This window comes from Micromys minutus (assembly GCF_963924665.1).
Source record: "Micromys minutus genome assembly, chromosome: 18".
Classification (NCBI taxonomy): Eukaryota; Metazoa; Chordata; class Mammalia; order Rodentia; family Muridae; genus Micromys; species Micromys minutus.
Genome location: NC_137953.1, coordinates 52,380,485 through 52,406,891, shown reverse-complemented (window position 1 = coordinate 52,406,891; position 26,407 = coordinate 52,380,485). Strand labels below are relative to the sequence as shown.

Below are 26,407 nucleotides of genomic sequence, written 5' to 3'. Positions count from 1 at the left end.
GAGGTGAAAATGACATCCAATTGCTACTTTAATTTGCATATTTTTTAAATAGTGAGAAGGAAAATTGCCCATGATTAAAAGCTTTGTTTACCTCTTTTTTTCTGTGTGAACTGCCTGGTCTTTTCTTCTGATAGTCCATGATTTTTTTCTTTAGAAAAATGTTTTTACATTCTAGTAATGACAGGAAGTTATGTCACATATCAGACATTCCGATTTCATTCAGCCTTAGCCTCCTGACAAAGGTGTTTCTTCATATAAACATTCAAAGTTTGTATTTCTCAAATATGTGAGTCATTTGCTATTTGACTTCTGGGATTTGTGTTAGGATTCTAAGAAGCATTCCTTTTCTTAAAACCACAAAACGTATTCTCTGTTTTCTAGGATATTCTTTCTTTTAAACTTAATATTTCTAAGATACCTATCTGACCTGAGATCTGTTTCATTGTTAATGTTAAAAATCACTGTATTCCAGTATTGTTACATGGATAAGCTATTTTTTTAGGTTAAAAGCTTCAAACTGTGTCACCAGTGCAGAATCCATGTAGTTTCTTAAGCAAAGAGAACCTGGATTCACTATGCTCTGTCTCTTATGAAACTCCTCTGTGTGTCCTTGTCACTCAGTTAGTTACCTTTTCCAACAGGTGTGAGTAGCCATATGGCTGCATTGGACATGTTTACCATATAGTGTGTTCCATGTCTTAACTCTTCCTTGATTTCATCTTCCTTTTATGACTCTTGTTTGCCATCTGACCAAATTCTTTTCTTTTACACTCAAAGTATATCAAAAATAATTCACCTTCTTCATGCCATCAACCATGCTGAAGTCAGTGATATTCTATTACCATTACTGCCATTATCACTAAGCACTGATTTCTACACTATTGCATTCATCTACAATATTTAGGTCTCTCTCTCTCTCTCTCTCTCTCTCTCTCTCTCTCTCTCTCTCTCTCTCTGTGTGTGTGTGTGTGTGTGTGGGTGTGTGTGTGTTTGTGTCTATGTGAGCTAATACATGTATATTTGTATGCTGTATCTTCCGAGCATATGTAGAAATCAGAGAATTACCTTAGGTATGGGTCTTTACATTGGCAAGATCTTTGCTGTTTACAAAAATGTCTCTCAGACTATTGAATTTGCCAATATTTGGGGAATCTCTTATGTCTGCTCCCATTCCACATGTACATACTTTGATAACAGATATGAATCTGCTAGTGATTAACATTCAGATCTTTCTGCTTTACCTGTGGAATAAATCTCTCCCAACCCTCCCCATCTACTTTATATGCCAGAACCAAGAGCTTCCATCTGAATGTACAACTCAAAGACCACTTGTAGCTTTTCCATGGCTTTTTTTTTCTTCAGCTCACTGAACTACTCTTCTGTTTTCTGTGGTCTTTCTACTTAGCTTATTTTCTGGAACCCATATCCAGTTTTTTGTTTAGAGAGCTTTTTATAAACCTTCACAATTCAGAGTAAGTGTGACTAGTTCAGAAATGCTACCTAGCATCTGCCCTAAACCTCAGTTCTACTTACTTTCTACTAGAACATCAACATAATAACTACTTGAACTTGTCACTTCTTTAAGGATTATTTCTTTTTCTCTTAGGTTTTGTATTTCCCACCATAATAAAAACTTCCAAATCAAAGGGTGTTACTAAACATGTTGTTAACTAATACAAACACACTTCATACAGTTTCTGACTTAGTGTAGGGATCAATAAAAATCTGCATTCATAAGTTAGAGATCTCTTCCCTAATCTTGGAGAAACACTGAAGCTCACCAAGCATTTTCATTTGTCATTTTGGAGAAATGTCCAAGTCAGATAATCCTTTGACAAATTTAAAACTGATAGACCTGAACTTCAAATGTATTTATAATATTTGGAGTCTGCTAACAGAATAACTGGGAAATGCTGATTCAAACTACTTTCAAAGCAGAAAGAGCCCATCTGGAAAAACCAGGTGAACTAGTGAGCACACTGTGAGAGACTCCATTTGTGGACGAACTGCCTGCTTCCTCAGCACATCTGAAAGTTCATGGACCTGGAGGACTTCTGAGATAAGGGCATGGTCTTAAAACACACAATGTCACTCACTAAAGATCTTCCACACCACCACGGACATTTCTGACATAAACTTCCTAGCAATTTACACGTTTTATAATATTTTATTCCTCTCTTGTTTGAAATGAGCTTATCCTTGGTTAAGCACTTATTATGTCTTCATAGACATCATTATACAGAGCCAGATTTGGAAAGCGTTTCATCTCTTCTTTCCTCTAAAGATTTAGAAGCAAGAAAATGCATTACTTTTCTCTTAGACATTTTGCATGCTTCATTCCTAAGGGAAACCTTCAAGACAAAATCTTTCTTTTATTGCTGTGACAGCCAATAAACTAACTGGATATTTGTTGTTTGATGACATTATTAGCCACTGCACTTTTTTTTCTTTTTTCCACCCTTGATGTGAGAAGACAAAAACTACATGTTCTCTCTAGAATGTAGATTCTAACTTTTATTATGTGTACATATGAAGTTATGATCATGTAAATGACTATGAAAGTATAAATGACCATAGGAAGAGAATAAGAGATGCTTGAAACGTGGATGTGAAGTGCAAAGGGTTATATGCACCATGAAAAGAAAGAAGGTTGTCTGGGATGGGATAAGATGAAATGACATAAATAATAGGAAGCAAAAACTTCTTAAATAAATCTTGTTTGAAAATTCCATAATAAGACCTAATTATTTGTCTTAGAAGATAGGGAAATGATGGGTCATTAGATAATAAATGCATAGAGATGACATTATGGACAGAGATTAATAGGTAATAGACAAAAACACAAACATATATGTGATTGGTAGCTTATACAATAATACTAATACATACCATAATGATAACTGATATAGATGCATAGATAATGGATGATTAATATATTATAATCAATATGTATGTAAATGATGGGAATGTAATGTATTCATATATATGATTTATTGATATATATTATAAACAACTCAGTTTATTTAAAATTGATACAACAGTTTTGAAAATCAACTCATCATAATTGATCTAAAATTCTATACGTGAAAGCATTACTCAGCTATAGTTATTTAAAAACGAGTCATTAGATTAGCTATGGGCCAGACAGACTGTTGAAAAATGACTGTGCTTCATGTGAACTCTTTATCTGGTTGTAGCAACAGCTCTGACTGTAAAAGTTTTCTTTTTATGCATAGATTCTTTTTTTATATTTTTCTTTATAAGCATAGTTTTTTTCATTCTGTTTTTAACACTAAAAGGCGAGTGTCACAGTCAAGAAAGAATTAAGTATTTTAAACAGGACCAGAAAAGCTGTCATCAAAGTTTTATAAAGTTGACAAATGTTTAGATGCCTTTTAAAGCTTCTGTTATTTAGCGGAATATAGATCTCCTATTTGTACCCTGGCTGACATTCAGTTAAAAGCAGGTCCATTGAATTCTAGACTCTGTGAAGATATTTTGCAGTTCATGTTGGTGAATGGTATTTAATAATGTGTAGTTGGTTTCATGCACATCTGTTCTCCAGTCTCTCTTTTCTTCTCTCAAGGACATAAGTTTTGGGGAAGAAAATACAGAAATTATGTAGCAATACATTTGAGCCTTGAAAATATGTGCTAGTTATATGATGGGAGAAGACAAAATGTATTGAAAGCAAACAACACAATGGTAACTCATAAAGAGCAGAAGTATTTGGATGACTCTGAGGAGCAGGAAGTTGTGTGAAAGATAAGGAGGTGGGCAAGGCCCACAGGTGAAAGGACCGTGGAGGAGAGTGGGGGCAGTACTGCAGAGGTGGCATGTGGGCTGTGCAGGTCTGTAGGCCGGCCTGCAGGCTGGAATAGGATGTGATGCTTTATCCTGGAGCAGGAAACAGTCATTTCGAGCAGTTCACAACATAATTACATGTGTGTTTTAGAAGGAGTCCCCACAGTACCGCTCATCACTCATGTATATAGCGAGGTCTGCTCTGTTCCCATACGGAGTACTGTGCTCAGCAGCAGTTTTATAGACAAGAAATGTAATTTGCTACTCGCCTGATCCTAGGGAATGGTTACTGTATGTATTATGCTCACAATTTTTCAATGAAAGCTGTAACACTCAGCAACTGACTCTTAGCTTATAATGCAAACAATGCATCTTCACAACTAGCAACTCCAAGCCTGGTCTCTTTAGTCTACACAGACTAAAAGAAGAAACAAAAGCAAAGCCAGGAAAAGTGTTTCTGATAACCAAGTCTCCTCATATATTATTACAGATGCTGTAAAACTCAGCAAAATCCATGAGTACTTAAATTTCATATGAGCACCTCTTTTAAATTTCTTGATGAAAATCAAATAGTTTCTTTAGCTGGTAAAAAAAATGGTACAATTTTGACTAACTACACAGTCATATACTAGAGAAATAAGAACAGGTTTCTAAAGAAATGAGTTAGAATAATAATAAAAGGTACTGTTTTTAATGTGTGCGTGTACACACACAGGCATGCAGCTCACTAAATACTTCAATTACTTCAGTTACTTGGAAATAGACATATGAATAATCTGTAAAGTGATTATTTGCTTCTTTCAGAAAGTAACAAGTTAGCAGAGTAGAGCAATGTACTGCTTTTACACTTTGAACTCAGGAGGCAAAGGAAGGTGCATTTCTGTGAGTTCCAGGCCAATCTGGTCTATGTAACCAGTTCCACTACAGCCAGCGCTGTGTAGAAAAAACTCTGTTTGAAAAAAAAAAAGCAAATGAATAAACAAATAATATTCATGTATGTATTTTTGACCAGAATAGTTTTTTTTTATTTTACATTTTAATGTCCCATTTTCCACTCTTGACTCCCTCCCAAATATAACCCTTTCTACTTTTATATCCTACTTCTCTGTGAATGGCCCAATAGTTAGTTACAGAAATATGTGACCATTACTGCTGAAGAAAATGTTCCGCTAACTCCAGTAATCATTATTTCTACAAGTCCGTAGAGAGAGACAAACATGACATATATACATACATATATATATATATATATATATATATATATATATATATATATTTCTTACAAAATAGAAAGATATATATGTAGATTTATATGAGTATATATACAACTGAAAATCACATTCAGATTATATATGTATACTATATATATGTAATATGAGCATATATATAATGATAAATATCATATACATATAAATATAATGATCATGATCATATGCTGCAAAACCACAGTGACTGTGAACAAGCACATTCATTTACAGAAGTAGTAAACTCATAGATATGAAAACAAGTGTGAAAATATTCATCAAGGGAGAACTGTATCCAAATGGCATTTGATTTTCTGAATAGTAATTTAATAAATTTTGCTACTCTGTCTTTTATTTCAAGGATAATTTCTCTTTAGTGTAGTGATACTTGGTGCTTTTATTTTGATATATAATTACTGATATGTGGTTTAGTTTTAATTTTTGTTATTATTTTGGTATATGTGTGTATATTTAGTAGTTATGTATGTATACGGGTATATGTGCGTATGTTTGTGCTGTGTGTATGTGTTCACTCAAGTACAATCAGAAGACACCTTGCAGAAGTCGCATCTGTCCTTTCGCCATGTATGATCTGAGAAGGCTTTCAGTCCTGGTAGTCAGTTTCCTTGCTCACTGAGTCATCTCATAAGCCCCACAAGCAACGTTTTCAAAGACCTAATGATATTTCCTATCAGGATGAGCTAGTCTTTGGAGAGCTTCCTTTCTTGACCCATGAAGACACATGTATATCTTTTTTGTTTATTTTCTTTAGCTTTTTTAATTTAACAGAAAAAAAAATTGAGTTGTCCCAAGCTTATTGATTGATTGATTGATTGATTGATTTTTGAGATATGGACGAGGGTACACATTAAGTAGTGCTTTCAAAAATGTCAACAGTACAAATGTCCTGAGTGAGATGGATTCTGAGTCACTTCAGGGTGGGTGCAATTCTTCACCCTTAAACATAATTTTGCTTTTTTCATGATTCAAATTATGTTTGTGCTTTATTCTAATAGTCATTGCTTACAAATATTTCAGTTTCTCAAATTTGTAGCATATAAAGGTAAGTAGAAAAATAGGCTGTCTTTGGGTTGCAGTTTTATTAGAACCATAGTATATAAAAAGATTGAAAAATTCTAAAATGCTATAATAATTCTGTTTATTAACAAATGTTTATATTTTAATCCATACATTTCTGAATCTGTCACTTGTTAAAAAAGAGTATTAAAACTTGGTTTAGTTGATGATATCTACATAAAGAAAAGTGTTTAACATTCACACTAAATATCAAGTTTATCCTTCTGTATCCACAAGGGAAAGATAAATTAGACTCTAATGCATCTAACTATTAGAGACATTTTAAGATAAAAGTTTGCCAGTATCAGACCATACTGAGAGAATGCCTGCTTACATAGCAATTACTACAGGAATGTTTTTGCTTAGATACATCATTTATTTCAAAATATGAACTGTAGTTTTTGTGTGTAGTATTGTAGATTGAGACAAGGACCTTGAAGATGCTTGGTAAGTCCTACACTTTCTGGCTCCAACTAAAACCCTCACTAAGGAAATGAGTTTAGTGTCACTGGTATTTGCTGGCTTTAGTTCTTGTTTTTAAAATGTAAATAAATACAGCTTATTGATTAAACTATTTCTATTGCCTACTGAATATTGTAACTTTCTAAGGCTCCATTATTGATTGATTTATTGTTTGCATGTTTTGGGACAGCACATGAATGAGGTGATGGGGTCCGGACACCTAGTTGCTTACTATAGGGAGTTGTTTCTGACTACCAGGTTGGTTGAGCTTTCACTGTGCGCTGGCCCCATGTCACTTTGAGATTTTACTGTTGTAAAACGTTTCCATTGAGTTGTCTAACCCCTTTAGAATAAGGGCATCCCAATGATAAGGACGAAATGGCATTGAGAGTGAATTTCTTATGTTTGAAAAATGATAGCACTAAATTAATGTACAGTTGTTAAGTAAAACCAAACATAGAAATTAGTACATTGTTAGATACTGTGGCCATTGCAGTTGTGGTCATCATAGGATGTGAAAAGAAAGAAAATGATAGATAGAGACAATTCAAGAATGAACAATTTTTATTTTTCTATTTGCTCTTTATATATTGTTTGGCTAGCTACTAGAAGTAGCATTGTAGGCAGAGCTTGGTCAAAAAATGTCATTGATCTCTAACTGAGCTCTCAGCTTGTCCTGCCCTTTAGGCCATGTTTGGCTCCAGAGGATATACCTTCTAGGTTATGTCTCATGCCTGCAGCTTACTTCTGTCAAAGCCACATCTGGATCAGAGTGTTTGTGATTGAGAAAGCAACCAATGAGTTCTGGAGTTCAACAGTTAGGCATGTGTGTTCTGACTCAAGGTTTGCTGTCCTCTTAAGGTGTTAGTCATGATAGATAATCTGTTAGCACTGTTCTACAAAAAGTAAAAAAGCAAACCTTCATGAATTGCTACATCTGACTAGTGAAATAAGGAAAGATACTAAGAATCAAGAACCACAAAAACCTGTAATGAAAGTTTCTTTGTTAGAAAGGTCAGTCATTCAGGTTGTCGTCCAGCCTTGGCTTAAATATTCATACCTCATGATAATTATTTGATCTTAGTTAATGATATGGACAAGATTCCTGGAAATGGGGAATAAATTGCAGGTCTCCGTTTAAAATTATGATCCAATATTACATCCCTCCAAACTCTCACATATACCCTTCTCTGCTTTTCTTCAAATTCATGGCCGTTTAAGATCTGCTGTTATTACATTACTGTGCATATTTGGATATTTAAAATATTAGCAATTATAAGCTGTTGAGCATATACAAAGTTACTTGTACATATGTCTCAGGAATATTACTTGGTACTGGATACACAAATGCTGTGCTCTTCTCAACGAGGGCCACTTCTCTCTCTTTCAGCTTTGCTAGGTTGCCTCCAGTTATTTATGTAGAGTCTAGACGATATCTCTAAAAAATATCTGCAGGAGTTGCACTTAAAATAGATAATTCCTCACAGGTGTGTACAGAGACCAGCCAGCCCCCAAAGTGATTCTAGATTCTGTGGAGTAACCAATTAACACTAACCATCAAATTGTCCTTTTATAGGCCATACTGGCCTGACATTCACCAGATAGCACAGTCTGGGACATCTCCTTTCTCAAAGACAATGCCTGGCTTTGTGTACAGAGTAGTTAAACAACTAACCCACTTCATGTGCTCTTAAAAATCATTCTTGGTTAATGATCTCTCTCTAACTTTCAATATTTTAACTGGTGTAATTCAAATAACACCAGTATTTTAATTACAAGGATGCTGAAAAGTGTTTAAATGTGTGATCTGTGACTGTAAAGGAAAAGAAAATCTAGCTTTAAAAATTTTTTTAAAGACAAAAAAATAACACAATAAAGTTCTTGGGAAAGTTAAATGGCAGCCTGGCATAAGTGTCAGGTACAAGAGTTTGCATTATATATTTCTTTGGTTTTACTTGAGGAAAATGGATATAATAAAATCAAATTAATAATTAAGGAGGAGGCATCCAGGCATCAACAATAGTACATGGGTTTACTGGCTGCATATGGGATGGATCTCCAGGTGAGGTAGTCTCTGAATAATCTTTACTTCAATTACTGCTTCTCAATTTGTCCCTGTATTTCCTCCTGTGAGTGTTTTGTTCTCCCTTCTAAGGACTGAGGCATCCACATTCTGGCCTTCCTTCTTCTTCTTCTTCTTCTTCTTCTTCTTTTTTTAACAACTTTATTTTACAAAACAAAGATAAATGTACAGATTTTAAGCATTTTTGCATAAAATTATAGAATACATTTTTTTTTCAAGGTGACTACCAGACTCTTTTATTGTAAGGCACAAGCTCTGGTTTGTGAGAAAGGTAGGAAATCATTTTGCGTAACAGGAGACTGTTACCAAAAACCTGCGCTTTTTTTTTTTTTTTTTTTTTTTTTTGCAATTTTTTTTAAACGACTTTATTTTACAAAACAAAGATAAATGTACAGATTTTAAACATTTTTGGCTTAAAAATATACATTTTTGTCAGTATTGCTTTTTCAGACATTAAAATAATTTTTACATAAAACCATATGAATATATTTTTTTAGTCAGTACTTGATTTTTTTCAAGGGCTTGACAGTATACATTGAAAACCTAATAGTTACAATAAGCGTAAAGTACATGCAAAACAAAACGCAACATGGAAATAGTCAAAGTCTTCTTGTTTGTAAATATATGTATATATTTTTTTGTTTTCTTTATTTCTTGGACTTCATACAGTCTGTGAGTTGTTTCTGGGGGAGTGCAAACCTTAAATTTGGTTAAGTCATTGTTTCTGGTGGCTGAGTAGTATTCCATTGTGTATATGTACCACAATTTTTGTATCCATTCATCTTCTGAAGGACATCTGGGTTCCTTCCAGCTTCTGGCTATTATAAATAGAGCTGCTATGAACATTGTGGTGCATATATCTTTGTTGTGTATTAAAGTGTCTCTGGGGTATATGCCCAGAAGTGGAATAGCTGGGTCTACAGGTAGTACTATATCCAATTTTCTGAGGTATCGCCAGACAGATTTCCAAAGTGGTTGTATTAGCTTGCAACCCCACCAACAGTGGAGAAGTGTTCCTCTTTCTCCGCAGCCTCGCCAGCATCTGTTGTCATCTGAGTTTTGGATCTTGGCCAATCTGAATGGTGTGAGGTGGAATCTCAGGGTTGTTTTGATTTGCATTTCCGTGATGGCTAAGGATGTCCAGCACTTCCTCAGATGTTACTCAGGCATTCGATGTTCCTCAACTGAGAACGTTTTGCTTAGCTCTATACCCCATTTTTAATAGGGTTATTTGATTCTCTGGTGTCTAGCTTTTTGAGTTCTTTGTGTACCTTGGATATTAGGCCTCTATTTAGGGCTATGAGTTTTCCTATTAGTACTGCTTTCATTGCATCCCATAGGTTTGGGTATGTTTTCGTTTTCATTGAATTCTAGAAAATCCTTAATTTCTTTATTTCTTCTTTGACCCTGCTATCCTTTAACAGAGGGTTGTTTAGTTTCCATGTGTATGTGGGCTTTTTGTTGTCTTTGTTGTTGTTAAAGATCAGCCGTAGACCATGGTGATCTGAGAGGATGCATGGGAGTATTTCAATCTTCTTATATCTATTGAGGCTCATTCTGTGTCCAATTATGTGGTCAATTTTCGAGAAGGTGCCATGGGGTAATGAGAAGAAGTTGTATTCTTTTACTTTAGGATGATATATTCTGTAGATATCTATTAATTCTAGTTGGTTCAAAGTCTCTGCTAGTTTTGCAGTGTCCTTGTTCAGTTTCTGTTTGCATGATCTGTCCATTGGTGAGAGTGGGGTATTAAAGTCTCCCACTGTTATTGTGTGGGGTGAAATGTATTTTTTGAGCTTTAGTAGGGTTTCTTTTATAAATGTGGGTGCTTTTTTATTTGGAGCATATATGTTAAGAATTGAGAGTTCCTCCTGACAGATTTACCTGGTAATGAGTAAAAAGTGTTCTTCCTTAACTTTTTTGATAACTTTTGGTTGAAAATTTACTTTATTCAATATTAGAATGGTCACTCCAGCTTGCTTCTTAGGGCTGTTTGCTTGGAAGTTTTTTTCCCACACTTTTACTCTGAAATAGTGTCTGTCTTTGTCTCTGAGATGAATTTCCTGTATGCAGCAAAAGGCTGGATTTTGTTTATGTATCCTGTTTGATAGCCTATGTCTCTTTATTGGGGAGTTGACCATTTATGTTAATAGATATCAAGGAATAGTTGTTTCTGTTTCCTGCCATTATTGCTTTTGTGGGTTGAGTTGTGTCTGTGTTTTTTTCTTCTTTTGGTTTTCTTGTTTATGAGTTTTCTTGTTTTTACTAGGCTGTATTTTCCCTCATTGTATTGGGTTTTCCACCTATAATTTATTGTAGTGCTGGGTTTGTGGTCAGATATTGTGTAAATTTTGATTTGTCTTGAAATATCTTCATCTCTCCATCGATGGTGATTGATAGTTTTGCTGGGTATAGCACCTTGGGCTGGCACTTGTGCTCTCTTAGGGTGTGCATGATGTCTGTCCAGGCTCTTCTATCTTTCATAGTCTCTGCTGAGAAATCGGGTGTGATTCTGATTGGTGTGCCTTTATGTTACCTGACCTTTTTCCCTTACTGCTTTTAGTATTCTTTCTTTGCTTTGGGCACTTGGTGCTTTGACTATTATGTGTCGGGAGGAATTTCTTTTCTGGTCCAACCTATTTGGGGTTCTGAAGGCTTCTTTTATGCTTGTGGTCATCTCATTCTTGAGGGTAGGGGAGTTTTCTTCTACGATTTTGTTGAAGATATTTACTGTGCCTCTTAGTTGATACTCTTCTCCCTCTTCTATTCCTATTATCCTTAGGTTCAGCCTTATTGTGTCCTGGATTTTCTGGACATTTTGCGTTAAGAGGTTTTTGTTTTTTAGCATCTTCTCTGGCTGTTTTGTCTATGTTTACAATGATCTCTTCTGCCCCCGAGATTCTCTCTTCGATCTCTTGTAATCTATTGGAAGTGCTTGCTTCTGTGACTCCTGATTTCTTTTTTAGGTGTTCTGCCTCTAAGGTTATCTTTTTCAGTGTTTTCTTTATTGTGTCAATTTCCGTTTTAAATTCCCTCTTCCATTCCTTCATCTCTTTGGTTCTGTTTTCCTCTAGTTCTTTGAGTTCTTTGAGTGTTTTTCTTGTTTCCTCTTTAAAAGCTTCTGAATCGTTTTGCTTTTCCTCCCGTTCTTGTTTAAGTATCTCTATCAGCATCTTGAGGTATGATTTCAGGTCCTCCTCTTCTTTTTCTGGAGTGTTTGGCATTCCAATGTTTGCTGTTATGGGGGAGCTGGGGTCTGGTGTTGCCAGGTTCTCTTGGTTTCCTTGGGATATACTCTTTGCTTTCCTCTTGCCATTTTGTTGTCAGTGATATGTTCTCGCCTTTTCCTTGTATCTGGTCTGTGTCCCTGGATCTCCACTGGTCCAGGTGACAGATGGGCCAAGCCCTGTTCTGTGCCTCAGAATCGCCGGGTGGAAACAGAAGTTCCAAAGTTCTGTTCCTGGTCCCTGGATCAGGCAGGTCGGAGGGTGTGCTTTCTGTGCGCACTCCACAGATATCTCTGCTCCCTGGCTGCCTAGATCTCCTATTTACCAGTTTTTCACCCTTTAGGAGCTGCCGGTCTGAGTGGCAGATGGGCTGGGCTCTGTTCTGCGCCCTGAAGTCGCTGTTGGGTGGAAACTGAAGTTCCAAAGTTCTGTTCTTGGTCCCTGGATCAGGCAGGTTAGAGGGTGCACTTTCCATGTGCACTCCGCAGAGATCTCTCTGCTCCCTGGCTGCCTACATCTCCTACTCACCAGTTTTTCAACCTTTGGGAGCTGCTGGTTCGAGTGGCAGATGGGCTGGGCTCTGTTCTGCGCCCTGAAGTCGCCCTGGCCTTCCTTCTTTTTGAGCTTCATAATGTCTGTTTCCTGAGTATTCCAAGATTTTTGGGTCAGTATCTGCTAATCAGTGAGTGAACACCATGTTTGTTCTTTTGTGACTGGGTTACCTCACTCATGATCATAGTTTCTATTTCCATCTCTTTGCGTAAGAATTTCATAAAGTCATTGCTCTTAATATCTGAGTAGTACTATATTGTGCAAATGTACCATTTTTTTATATTGATTTCTTTGTTGAAGGACATCTGGGTTCTTTCTGCTTTGGCTATTATAAATAAAACTGTTATAAACATGATGGAGCATGTGTTCTTGTTATATGTTGGAGCATCTTTTGGGTATATGCTCAGGAGTGGTATAGTTGGGTAATGCTATATCCAGTTTTTTGAGGAACCACTAGATTGATTTTCAGAGGGGTTGTACCAGCTAACAATCCCACCAACAGAGTAACAGTGATACAGGTGAGGGTGTTTGCAGTTAACTATTGAACTGAACACGAGGACCCCAAGGAAGGATTTTGAGAAAGGACTGAAGGGGCTTAAAGTGGTTGCAACCCCATGGAAAGAACAATGTTATCAATCACCCAAATCCCTGAGAGCTTCCAGAGGCTAAACACCAACAAATGAGTACTCATGGAAAGACCCATGGCTCCAGTTGCATATGTACCAGAAGATAGCATTGTCTGGCATCAATGGGAGAAGAGGCCTTTGTTCTAGTTAAGGCTCCTTTTCCCAGTGTAGTAAAATGCCATGATGCTGAAGTGGGAGAAGGAGCACCTTTATTGAAGCAAGGGGAGGGTGAATGGGAGTGGGTGGAAAGGGGATGACATTTGAAATGTAAATACAGAGACTATCCAATAAAACTGAAAAAAGAAAAGAATTAAGGAAATTTCTTATTTTGACAAGGAAAACACTCCATCAAGGGAAGATCTGTGGGATTCACTAACATGGGTCTAGACTTAGATTTTTGCTATTTCACTGAGCATTAGATGCCTGGGCAGGGACTGCCCTTTTCAACTGCAGAGTCTTGGAACAGGTCCAATCATCACAGCCAAACTGTCCTCTACAGAGACACTCAACATCACTGACATGGTGTTGCAGTAAATATTAAAAAGAAAAGGCTTATCTCTTTATCAGCCCCTCTGTCTCACTCTGTGGGTCTTCTGTTGCTCAATTTGAGCCGCCCCACAATCTCACTTCATCTATTCGACTCTCTTCCCTGGTGGTTTTATACCACCTGCCCTACTGCCTATGTCTCAGAGTGTTTCTTTACCCAAAATTCCAACACAAATACAACTCTAAGCCTCAATAGATTTTCATACGTTTGTGTTCTCAATTCTCAACCCACAACCCCTCTACACAACAATATTACATCAAATAGACAAAGATAAAAACTGCCCTTCTATATAAGATTTTAGACCTATAAAATCCTTAAATGTTCATAACTACTTAATGCCAATTAAGCACCTGGATCTAATTTATCTTTCCCATCTCCATCTTTGAGTTTCCTCTGTCTTCTCTTCTCTGCCCCTTCTCTCCACCTCCCTTACCTTGCCCAGTCACTGGCTCTCCTGTATTTTACTAATTAAGATGGGAAGGTTCAGATGTAGTCATCTTATGAGTACTTGACTAAGCAGCCCTTCTTGGGGAAGTAAATTAGCATTAAAAAACAAACAGCTTCAGGACAATCTACAGCCTGGGAACTTAATACTGAATTGTAGACATTAGCCTCATAATTGAAACAACAAAAAATATTTTTTATACTTCTTAATGTTCAAATATGGCACTAAACCCTAAACTTATTTATTTCAATCACCATTTTCAAAAAATTTAAAGTCTGACAATACAATATAGTTTTAACAATATTATTCTTCATAGAGAATAAAAAACAGAAAGTCATAAATATAGTATATTTGTGGTCATGTAGAATGCTGCCTGATGTTCCAGAGATCTGAAATTCCATCTGTACCAAGGACCTTTGACCACATGTTTGCTAGCATGAACATGTAGCAAGAACTCTGACAAATGCTTCTAGCTGACAGGTACATTAACTGTCAGGGATGTACAAGAGAGTTTTGCAAAAAGAAAGTGAGATACTTCCAATGCCAACTTAATAAAAGATAAAATTTTATATGTTTCTTAAATGTGGCTTGACTGTGTGGGCCCTCATATGGAAGGTCTAATAATGTAAATATTTAATTTAATTAAATGCAGATATTTGTCATAAAATATGTACTTCAAGACAATGTTTTTTAAAAAAGACATTGTTAAAGAGATCCCCAAAGCTGGGTACTGCATATCTATTTATAACTGACTCCTTTCTAAAATGTTCTGTGAGGACACCTTTCTATTTTATATTACATATGATATTATGTAATACATATTATATTACATACATTTTTAAAGGTCACTAATAGTTTATTCACCACATACTAAGAAAAACTACCCTATGTTGTCATTAGTTGTCTTTCTCCATAAATAGAATTAAATGATATACATGAGCAGCAGCATGATGTGAACTGTGCCATCTTCTTTTTTCTTTTTGCCAGGCTTCCTATGTCCACCTTAGCTTTAGCCTTATTTAGTGGAGCCATATGGTGACATTTTCTCTGGGGTTTGACAAGGTCATTGTACACGTATGTTTTGAAAAGAGTGTGCTAATTTAATTCTTGAGCTGTTTGTAAGAAATGCCCTGAGACTGAAGACATGAAAAGCAGGGCTCGTTTACTAAAAATGTTCAGTTTTAAATGCACTGGACTAGCATGAAATTAACCATATCTCTGTGACCATTCTGCCTTCTAAATCCTCTCAGTGAATTATGTTTGAATAGTGTCCCATACGTATTAGTTTCTTGGCATTCCAGTTATTTTAGCAGAAAGATTCCTAAGACATATGAATTCAAACAGAGGTTAAGTTTTAAATTCTTAATCTTAACTAGAGGCAATAAAGAATTTAGATCATGAAGATATCTACAAATGTGATGCTTGGCTCAGATTTCTTAAGCTCCTTGCTGTTGCTCAGAGTATAATCAAATATTTGAAAATATTTTCATTAAATCCAGATAACTTTAATAGAGTCAGATACAAATGTAAGCTTTGTCACTTGTAAAGGTGTAGATATGAATGCATAATTAGTTTTGATGCATTTCATTGTATTAACAAAGGCACCCCACTATGCCTATCACCAGTAAAAAATCCTTTGTAGATAGAAGCACTATAAAATGTTATTGTAATAGCATAGTTATGCTAAAAGGAATGTTTTTAAATTGTACTAATATTTCTCTAAGAAATACTATGTCAAGTTTTAATTTATAATGAATGGTAACATTGTATCAAGACATTGTATTCCTCAGTAGAATAATTTATAATATTTACCAACTGTATTGAATGTGTATCACAACATTAGCTAACATGAAAGAACACTCAAATAAAGGCTGTGCCTTTTTTTTAAACGACTTTATTTTACAAAACAAAGATAAATGTACAGATTTTAAACACTTTTTGCTTAAAATTATACATTTTTGTCAGTACTGTTTTTTCAGATATTAAAATAATTTATACATAAAACTATGTGAATATATTTTTTAGTCAGTACTTGATTATTTTCAAGGGCTTGACAGTATGCATTGAAAACTTAATAGTTACAATGAGCGTAAAGTACATGCAAAACAAAACGCAACATGGAAATTGTCAAAGTCTTCTTGTTTTGTAAATATATATATATATATTTTTGTTTTCTTTATTTCCTGGACTTCATACAGTCTGTGAGTTGTTTCTGGGGGAGTGCAAGCCTCTGGGGTTAGCATCCCAATATCAGTGACTGCATATTATGTCTGTTCTATCGTGACTGGGTTATCTCACTCAGGATAATCTTCTCCAGATGCAGCCATTTTCTTAAGAATTTGGTTAAGTCATTGTTTCTGGTGGCTGAGTAGTATTCCATTGTGTAAATGTACCACAATTTTTGTATCCATTCATCTGAAGGACATCTGGATTCTTTCCAGCTTCTGGCTATTATGAATAGAGCCCCTATGAACATTGTGATGCATATATCTTTGTTGTGTATTAAAGTGTCTCTGGGGTATATGCCCAGAAGTGGAATAGCTGGGTCTTCAGGTAGTACTATGTCCAATTTTCTGAGGTATCGCCAGACTGATTTCCAGAGTGGTTGTATTAGTTTGCAACCCCACCAACAGTGAAGAAGTGTTCCTCTTTCTCCGCAAGGGCTGTGCCTTTTTGATATTTGATGTCTAGTAAGAAAAACAAGTTAAGAGAAAACTAGTATATACAAACTATAGAGTGTGCTAAATGACATGGTCTGCTTTGCATCTATGAATCTTCCAAGGACAGAGAAGTCTCAAAGTAACATGAACACAGCACTCAGGGAAAAGTAAACACTGAGTTTTAGTAACTCGTGCTTGAGAACCAGTATTGCACATGATCATATTTTTTTATGGTAAAACAAAACACTACTTAATCATGAAGACTCATACAGAGCAATTTAACTATAATTGGGCCCTAAAAAAATGCCAAGGAAGCCCGAGTTACATGGTAATATTGGGGAATCTAAATCTTGTTGTGAAAAAAATCAACTACATATTTTTTATTTAAAAATATTATGAATTTAGGAAATGGATAGGTGGGAATGAGAGAATGTTGATAGGAATGGGAAGAAACAAAAGAAGATAGAGGAAATGGTAATCAGAATACATTATATTCAAGTATGTTCTTAATAAAAACAAAATTATTCAAGAAAAAAAGAATAAGCATTGAAAGCAATAGAGAAAAGAGACAATCTACTTTTTTATAGTGAACAGTGTCTAAATTCTGTTAAATATGTGTGGAGGGTAATTTGGGGATATTTTCATTATATGTGGTACTGTTTTATGAATGGACACTTTCATACAAGTATGTTGCACATTTAGCACACTCTTCCACTTTCCTTTTACTTTCTGCAGTGGCTAGTATTATTATGTAAATTGATACAGGATTCTGGGTTGTGCAAGATGGAGCACATAATCTAAGTATCTAAGTACCAGCATGCACTCAGCATGCTGTTTACTAATATGGATACACTGTGATAAGCTGCTTCAAACTCCTTCTGCCTTAACACCCCTGTCATGGTGGACTGTGCCTTGAAAATTCCCAAATTAACTTTTTCTTAAGTCATTTTATCAGATCAACAGCAAAATAAATCACCTGCACGATTTCACCTTTAGTCACCTGACAACTTGTCTTCTAAACATCTTGGCTTCTACTTTACACACACACACACACACACACACACACACACACACCCATCCACCCACCCCCCCCCCACACACACAATTTTAAGAACTTACACAAAATAGGAGAACCAAAATTGAGAGAAAATATATTTCTTTTTCTGAGACTGGTTTTCTCCAATTATATCCCTGTTCCTATGAAGGACATAGTTTCATTCAGTTTTATGTCTCATATTTTTTATGGTTAAATAATATTGCATTTACATTATTCAGCATCTATTGATAGACATTGTAGTTGGTTCTATAAATCAGTTATGGAGACTAACAATTCAAATATCTCTACAATATGTTAAGTTAGGTTCCTTTGGGTATAGATCCAGGAGTGCTGTAGCTTAGTAGCATGGTAGACCTCTTTGTAGTGTATTTGGCGAACTTCCATTTTTATTTCCATAGACGCTGGGTTAATTTACATTCCCACCAGCAGTGGATAAAAGTTAACATTTATTCACATCCTGTCCACCATGTGTTTCTTGTATTCTAATGACCACCATTCTGACCAGAATAAGATAAATCTGCAATGTAATTTTAATCTACATTTAATGATAACTAGTAACATTGAAGATTGTTTTCAAAACCATTGGTACTTCATCTTTCAAGAATGTCTGTTTATTTAGTTAGCCCATTTACTGTTGGAGTAGTAAGATTTAATAGTATTTCAGTTTTTTTAAGTATTCGTATGTTTTAAGTGTTGATGCTCTAACAGAATAGCTGAAAAGTGCCTGTCTCCTGTGATCTTCTGCCATCTTGGTTGTCTTCTGCTTGATCATTTTCTCTCCTCTGCAGAAGCTTCTGAACATGAGGAAAGACCTTTGACCGTTACTGGTGTTATTCCTTAAGCAACTAATGTCCCACTTAGCATATCCATGCATTTTTATGCCTTGAAATATTTTATCTTCTTATCCTAAAGTGTTTTAAGGATTTCAGGTCTTACAGTAATGTCCTGAATCCATTTGGAGTTGACTTTTGAGCAGAATAAGAGATAGCAATCAAGTAATATTCTTATAGATGTGGATATCCAAATTTTCTAACATTATTTGTTGAAGACATTGTCTTTTGTCCATTATATAGTTTTAGTATTTTTATAAACATTTAGATGTCTTTGTTATATACAAAAACTAGGTCATTATGTCACCTGATAGACCATACTGATTACATCTACTCCCTAACTCAACTAAAGTAAACATCCTGAGAAGTGAATGATTTAGTTTCTTTGTATGAAAGCTATATCATAGACCCCAGGAAATGTTATATTGGAACAGTAATGGAAGCCAATCAAAGCGACTAATGAACAACTGAGAGAGCATATAAACCATGCTGTCATTGATGGTGAGAGGAAGAATAGAAGCTTGGGAATCATGTGTTAACACAGAGGCTTCCAAGCCAGGCCGCTAACTCAAAAAACAGAACACAAACTACACTGAATCCAATAAGGACATGTTGCTCTCATTTATATATCAAATTATTCCTGAAGAAAAACATATCACTCATTTTTGAACAAACATCATGATCAGTGTAATGAGTAATGCTTCTGAATGCAAGCTTTGCCGTTGAAAACCTGCTTGAGTTTTCTACATCATTCTGTTTATTATTTTCTTCTGCTTTATGATAACATCTTTGGAATTCAACCTGCACTTTTATAAAGATTAGCTTTTGAAAAATTTTCTTTTTCACAGATTCTTTGGAATTTTACTTTTTTGCCATTTACTTACTTGTGCCTCTCCAATTGTCACTGTTCTTCAGTTATCAGTGCACTGGGAGACTTTATCTCTTTATACATATACTTTGTTATAAACATATAGATTTGTGTCTAGCTTTTACTTATCTGTGTGCATGAAAATTTCTGTGCATATTCATTCATGCCTAGGAGTGTCCTTAGAGGCCAAAAGAGGAATGCAATCTCCAAAGCTAGAGTTATTGTCCTTTGTGAGATGTCTCATGTCAATATTGAAAATAAAGTCTAAAATAATTTTATCATAGAAAATATAGAATCATTTTAAACAATTCAATGAAACACTTTACTTAAAACTGTACCTTTTTATGCTTACATTAAATTTGTCGTTCACATGATACCATCTGATGAGATACATACTTTCAGGTGACATTGTTCATATTTTAAATATGAGTATGATCATATTGGAGAATTTAAATTGAACGTAACATTAGATTAGTGTTTTTACAGAATTCTTGACCATGAGAACAAATGGGTCTCTGATTATTATGCCTGCTTTTTGGACTCCTTTTTTGGCTGGGGGGAGGAGGGGGCTGATGTGTCCAACAGTGATGTTAGTTTTTGTTTCTTCATATTATATTTTATTTTGTAATGTTTGTTTTTTGTATCTTAGAAACCTTTTCTAGTGAAAGACAGAAAAAAAACTGAATGTGGATAGGTGCGTGATAGAAGGGACTTGGAGGAGTAGAGAGAGGGAAACTAAAAATCAAAATATATTGTATAATAAAAGAATATGTTTTCAACTAAAAATGGTATAAAAATCTTAATTAATTAATTAATAATTGCAGCATGAACCAAGGCAGAAATTCAAGTTCAGTCTGAGATACTGAGGAATCTCTTGTCTCTAAAGATTCACAAGAGAGTTGGTGCTACTATTTAGTCCACATGCCTAGTCCACACACAGTCCTGTATTCTATATCCAGCAAACAAAATAAAATAAATAATCAAAAATATCAGGCTCACATAAACATAAATGGAGATGTTGATCCATGTCATTTTGTGGGTATCTACAGTCTTCAAATGGTCCCACAACAATCTCTCTAAAAACTCAAGAGAGTCCTAGACTTCACAGTCAGTGTGTTCTGCTTTTCACACAAGGCTTTCTTTATGAATTACTCATGAATTTTAGCTAAAATGTGAAAATAAAAAGAAAACCATATTTGGGTATTTCAGACTGCTTCCTGTGAAGTATATAGTGCGTTTTCAGTAATTAAAGCCTTTACAACATTTTGACCTTTCATAAAGATTTTAAAATTAATAACACACTCCAGTAAATGACTGAAAAAATACAATTAGCTGTTAGCTTTCATTATGCTCATATTAGCAATTCTGTAAGTTAACAGTAACATAAATATAACACAATTAAAATATAATACAAATAAAAGATAATTTTTAATGTAATATGGACTTATTTCTGATTGAGGGACTACTATAAATGTTTCTTTAACATAATTAAAAACAAAGTCATGAAATAAACTCTATTATTATTTATGAAACTGGGTAAGGGCCTTATTAAAATCCCAGACATATTAAAAAGCAATACCACGGTCAAGAAATAAAGAAAGGAATAAAGGATTTTCTAGAATTCAGTAAAAATAAAAACACAACATACCCAAATCTATGGGATGCAATGAAAGCAGCAAACTCATAGCTCTGAGTGCTTTCAAAAAGAAACTGGAGAGAGCATACATTAGAAACTTGACTGCACAGTTGAAAGCTCTAGAATAAAAGGAAGCAAATTCATCCAAGAGGAGTAGATAGCAAGAAATAATCAAACTCAGAGCAGAAATTGACTAAGTAGAAACAAAAAGAACCATTCAAAGAATCAACAGAACCAGGAGCTGGTTCTTTGAAAAAATTAACAAGATTGATAAACCCTTAGCCAGACTAACTAGAGTACAAAGAGAGAGTATCCAAATTGTCAAAATCAGAAAGGAAAGTGGAGACATAACAATCAAAACTGAGGAAATTCAAGAAATTATCAGATCCTACTATAAAAGCCTATACTCAACAAAGCTGGAAAATCTGTAAAAAATGGATAAATTCCTAAAGAGATATCAGGTAGTAAAGTTAAACCAGTACCAGGTAAACCATCTACATAATCCCATACACCTAAAGAAATAGAAACAGTCATCAAAAGCCTTCCAAACAAAAAAAGCCCAGGTCCAGATGGGTTCAGTGCAGAATTTTATCAGACATTTATTGAGGACCTAATACCAATACTCACCAAATTATTCCACAAAATAGAGTCAGATGGAACACTACCTAACTCATTTTTCAAGGCCACAATAACTCTCATTCCTAAACCACACACAGACACTACAAGGAAAGAGAACTTCAGACCAATCTCACTTATGAACATTGATGCAAAAATACTCAACAAAATCCTTGTGAACTGAATCCAAGCAAACATCAAAACGATCATTCACCATGATCAAGTAGGCTTCATCCCTGGGATGCAGGGATTGTTTAATATGTAAAAATCCACCAATGTAATCCACCATATAAACAAACTTGAAGAAAAAAAACCACATGGTCATCTCACTAGATGCTGAGAAAACATTTGACAAAATTCAATACTCCTTTATGTTAAAAGTCTTGGAAAGAACCTGAATCCAAGGCCCATACCTAACCATAATGAAAGCAGTATACAGCAAACCAATATCCAACATCAAACTTAACAGTGGGAAACTTGAAGCAATCCCACTAAAATCAGGGACTCGACAAGGCTGCCCACTCTCTCCCTACCTATTCAACATAGTACTGGAAGTCCAGGCCGGAGCAATTAGACAGCAAAAGGAAATCAAAGGGATACAAATTGGAAAGGAAGAAGTAAAAGCATCACTGTTTGCAGATGACATGTTAGTTTATGTAAGTGACCCTAAAATTTCAACCAGAGAACTTCTACAGCTGATAAACAAGTTCAGCAATGTGCCTGGATATAAAATTAACTCAAACAAAACAGTAACCCTCCTCTACTCAAAGGACAAACATGTGGAGAAAGAAATTAGTGAAAAAATAACCTCAAACAGACAACTTTTAATTTTTATACTTCAGTTATATTCTATTGTCAATAATTTTGTTTGCCGTCATGAATCATTGCTTCATAGCTTTCAATGGTAAATAAAATGATAGTGTTTTTTTTTTTTTTTTTACTTATCCACCATCTGCCCTGATTATAGCAGAAAGAGTTAGAATAAAATATAATAAAATTTTATTTAGCCATTAAATCTAAAACTTTATTAGCATCTAGTGAGAAGCCAATCAAAATAATACTACCCTTCTATGCATAATATCATTTTGAAACTAGCAGCTGTGTTAACTCTTAATTTGAAAATCTAACCCTCCCAATAGTGTAGCCTAAAACACTGCACTATACTCACATTTTGTTCTCTAACCATGACAGTCTTTTATACTAGTAAGTTTTAAGCTGTAGTCAATAAATGACAAGAAATACATAAAGAGAAAAAGGTATATTCTCTATCCCAGTTTGAGAAGTCAGTCCACCATGTTAACAATATTTCGGGAGCTTATGCTTGAAAAGAGTGGTTATGTGAGTTACTGTGTAGTTAGGACACAGAGTGCAGTTCGTTATCCACTCACAGCCTCTTACATTTTGTTTGGTTTTCAGTACCTGAGATGGTCCTTGAAGTTTAATGTTTCCATCATTGGTTTCTTTTTTTTTTTTTTTTTTCTTTTTTGCATGCTGTTGCTTCCCAGGTCTTTCTGTAGAGCAGTGACGAAAACACATTGTTCAATTTTCTGATTACTAGACTTGTTAAGCTAAACCGAGGTTGGCATAGACAAAATGGATTGTTGTTTCGTATTTGGTTGCTTAGTTTGTTTTACTTTGTGCTTTTGTCTGGGAATTTAACCTAGGATAAAATACATCTCAGGTTAATATTCTGCCACTGAGCTGAGTACCTTTTCATAGAGAGCACAGAAACCATAACAGAGCTGGCAAGTAAGGCATTTGTAATTTGGGGAAGGGTTAATTCTTGAAAGAATTGTGTCATGTAACACAGGTTATACATGCTTTATGGGACATGTGACATTATTCTGTTTTACCATCTGGACACACATATTCAGCAACTGATGGTAAGTCAGTTTTAATTCCTACCTATATAAAATGTGCTATCTCCTCATTCTTCACTCTTCTGTAGGCAAGAGAATATTCTTTGTGCCACGTTGTACCACCAGGCTAGAAAGAATTCTCTCTTCTGATCTGTTTCTTACAATGTTCAAGTCAATCCAGCATCCCTTGCTAAGAATTCCATCACATAGTGTCGCAAAAGTAATTCTTTTCACAATTCTGTAAGCTAGAATTCAGATCAGCTGGCTACAGTTACTTACAATGAACCCCTTTCATTTACACAGATATTTACATCTCCATGTATACAGGGTCATCGGGATCTTGAACTTGTTTTTATAGGGACATCTGTCTTGTTATATTTCGTTTGAGTTAATGACCTAATTTTAAATTAATCAACTCTACAGTATTCATTCTATGTTTCTGACTACCGTTTAATTTGAGGTGTCTACAGTGAGGAAGACTCCAATGAATGAATCTTATGGGTCAAAACTCATTCAATAATAGGCCCTCATACTTGTTTAGTGCTCGTTCCCTGGGACTCACATTAAGGAAGGCAAGCTTCCCTGCAAACAAGCTAAGAAATGCACAATATGGCATAGATAGAGCCTGAGGACAATCATTATTATAAAATAAGCTGGTACACATTGGGTCACTTAAGTATTATGAAGAGGTTTTGTCCATGTAGTCCAAGTTAAAGTGATGTCCTTTGGTGCTGAGTGAGGTTTGCGTCTTGTCACTCACATAAATCTATTTGGTAACTAGATTATACTACTAGCATGGACAAGCGTTCTTATGATCTCTGCTCAGAAGATCAAGATTCAGTCACTTGGTAGAAACTGATGATGAAAGACAAATATAGACAGGAGAAACAGCCCTTCATAAACCACTTCAGGCTAATATCACAGGATGGAATGGGACATGCTATTAGGAAAGGACAGAACTGAACAAAGTAATGGAAACTGTGGATTTTTAAAGAGGAATTTTCATTCATTGCCACCTCAGTGAAAAAGTCACACTACCATAATAATACAAAACTCAGGTTTATTATGAAAGTCAAAGATCAAACAGAGTGTCTGTCATAGTGTCATACTGTCATACATGATGCGTCTGGGTAGGTAACGTGTGAGTAAAACTCCAGCAGCTAGAAAGTGCTCAGCAGTTAATGCTGTCAGACCCCAGAGGGCCCAAGCTTCATTCAAGCACTTTCTTTTACTCTGCCTACAAGCTAAAGAGCCTGTGACTCTGCCTCCAGGGACAGGACCCTTTTCTGTTCTCCAAGGAAACATTCGTTTATTTGTACCTGTTTATACAAGCATAATGTCTCACACATATCAAAAATAAAATAAAACAAATCTTTTTGTACAAGAATAGAAGTTTGTATATAAAAACTAGACCAGCAGAATAAGAAATACCATAAATAAGAAAAATTCACATTACTTTAAAAAATGAAGTGAAAAAAAATTTAGAGTGATGAAATAAAAATAATATTATTAAATAAATTGTCAATATTTATCTTAAAATGAGACAATGATGTTGCAGATTTGGAGATGTATGTGGGAAGGCAAAGAGTGAGTTATATTGGTATTTATCAGTGTAGCAGGTAGAACTTCCTCTTTGAATGCAATGAAATAAAATCCCATTATACAGAGTTGCTAAACCAGCTACATTTAGTAAAGAACTCATCTGAGTTTAAGGTGTTGACCTCTGTAGATTGCTTTTTATTGAGACCTCACTAAACTTTGTTATGATTCAGATAGTAATAAGGGAAAACTAATTACTTTAGTTCCATGCAAAACTATTAACACTGTTGCATATTAGATGAAATCAATTAATTTAGATATAAAATAAGGGTACCAAGAAACATTTCAAAGGGTGCATATGTTGTAATGTTTTGGTTTAATTTTTATGTAAATTAATGTCTAACCTGAAGAAATCATATATACATATATATGATATGGCTTTTAGATACCCCAGATGATACAAAAAGGGAAACTCAAAAAATCTGTGTAATAAAAAATGGTCAATTCTTAATATCAATCAAATTTGAGCACTGGGATATTGGACTTTCAATTTCTATTCTTTTACTTTCACCTGAGAAACAGGGCTGAAGCGAAGAGTAAATGAGAAAAGAGATTGCTTGTAATTAGATGATTTTCCCCTAAATTAACTAAATTAGGGAACAAATTTTTAAATAAAAACTAATGTATTTTAAATTTAAAAGTCTCACTTATTGCATATGTATGTGTGTGGTGTGTACTTGTTAGGGTGCATGTTTGCAAGTGTTTGGTATTTATGATTGATGTCTGCATGTGTGTGCTGGTGCTTGTAAAGACATTAATTTGCCAATGGATGTTTTCGTCCATCTCTTTAAAAGTTACATATTGATGCCAAACTTCACAAGGCACGTATAGCTCACCAGTTCTGGGATCCTCTTTCTCTCCTAAGTTCTTTGATTACTGGTAACAGCCAAACCTGTCCAGCTTTTATGCAGGTTTAATGATCTAAACATGAAGATTACACTAGAGTGGAAAATATTTTATCTGCTGGGCCATGTCTCCAACCCTATCTTTGCATTATTACTTATTTTTTGGTCAATTTGTCTTTCTCCAAGGTAAAAATGATGAAAAAAATATAGTGAATTTTCTGATTCACTACCACTATTAACTAATCTTTAAATAGGTCAGACAATTTTTGAAGCAAGAAAGTTCTGGAGGAGCATGTGCGCGTGCATGTGCGCAAGTGTATACACAGTCTAAATGCGTAGTTAAAAAATAAAAACCAACTGGTGTGCTTTTC

At 35.0% G+C, this 26,407-nt stretch overlaps 1 protein-coding gene across 3 annotated transcripts in view; it reads left to right on the top strand.

The window, feature by feature from the left end:
• The window catches only part of GRIA4 (glutamate ionotropic receptor AMPA type subunit 4), a gene marked incomplete at both ends in the record, with an annotated part of 362,750 nt that overhangs the window by 11,139 nt on the left and 325,204 nt on the right, over positions 1-26,407 (top strand). The window lies entirely within an intron of this gene.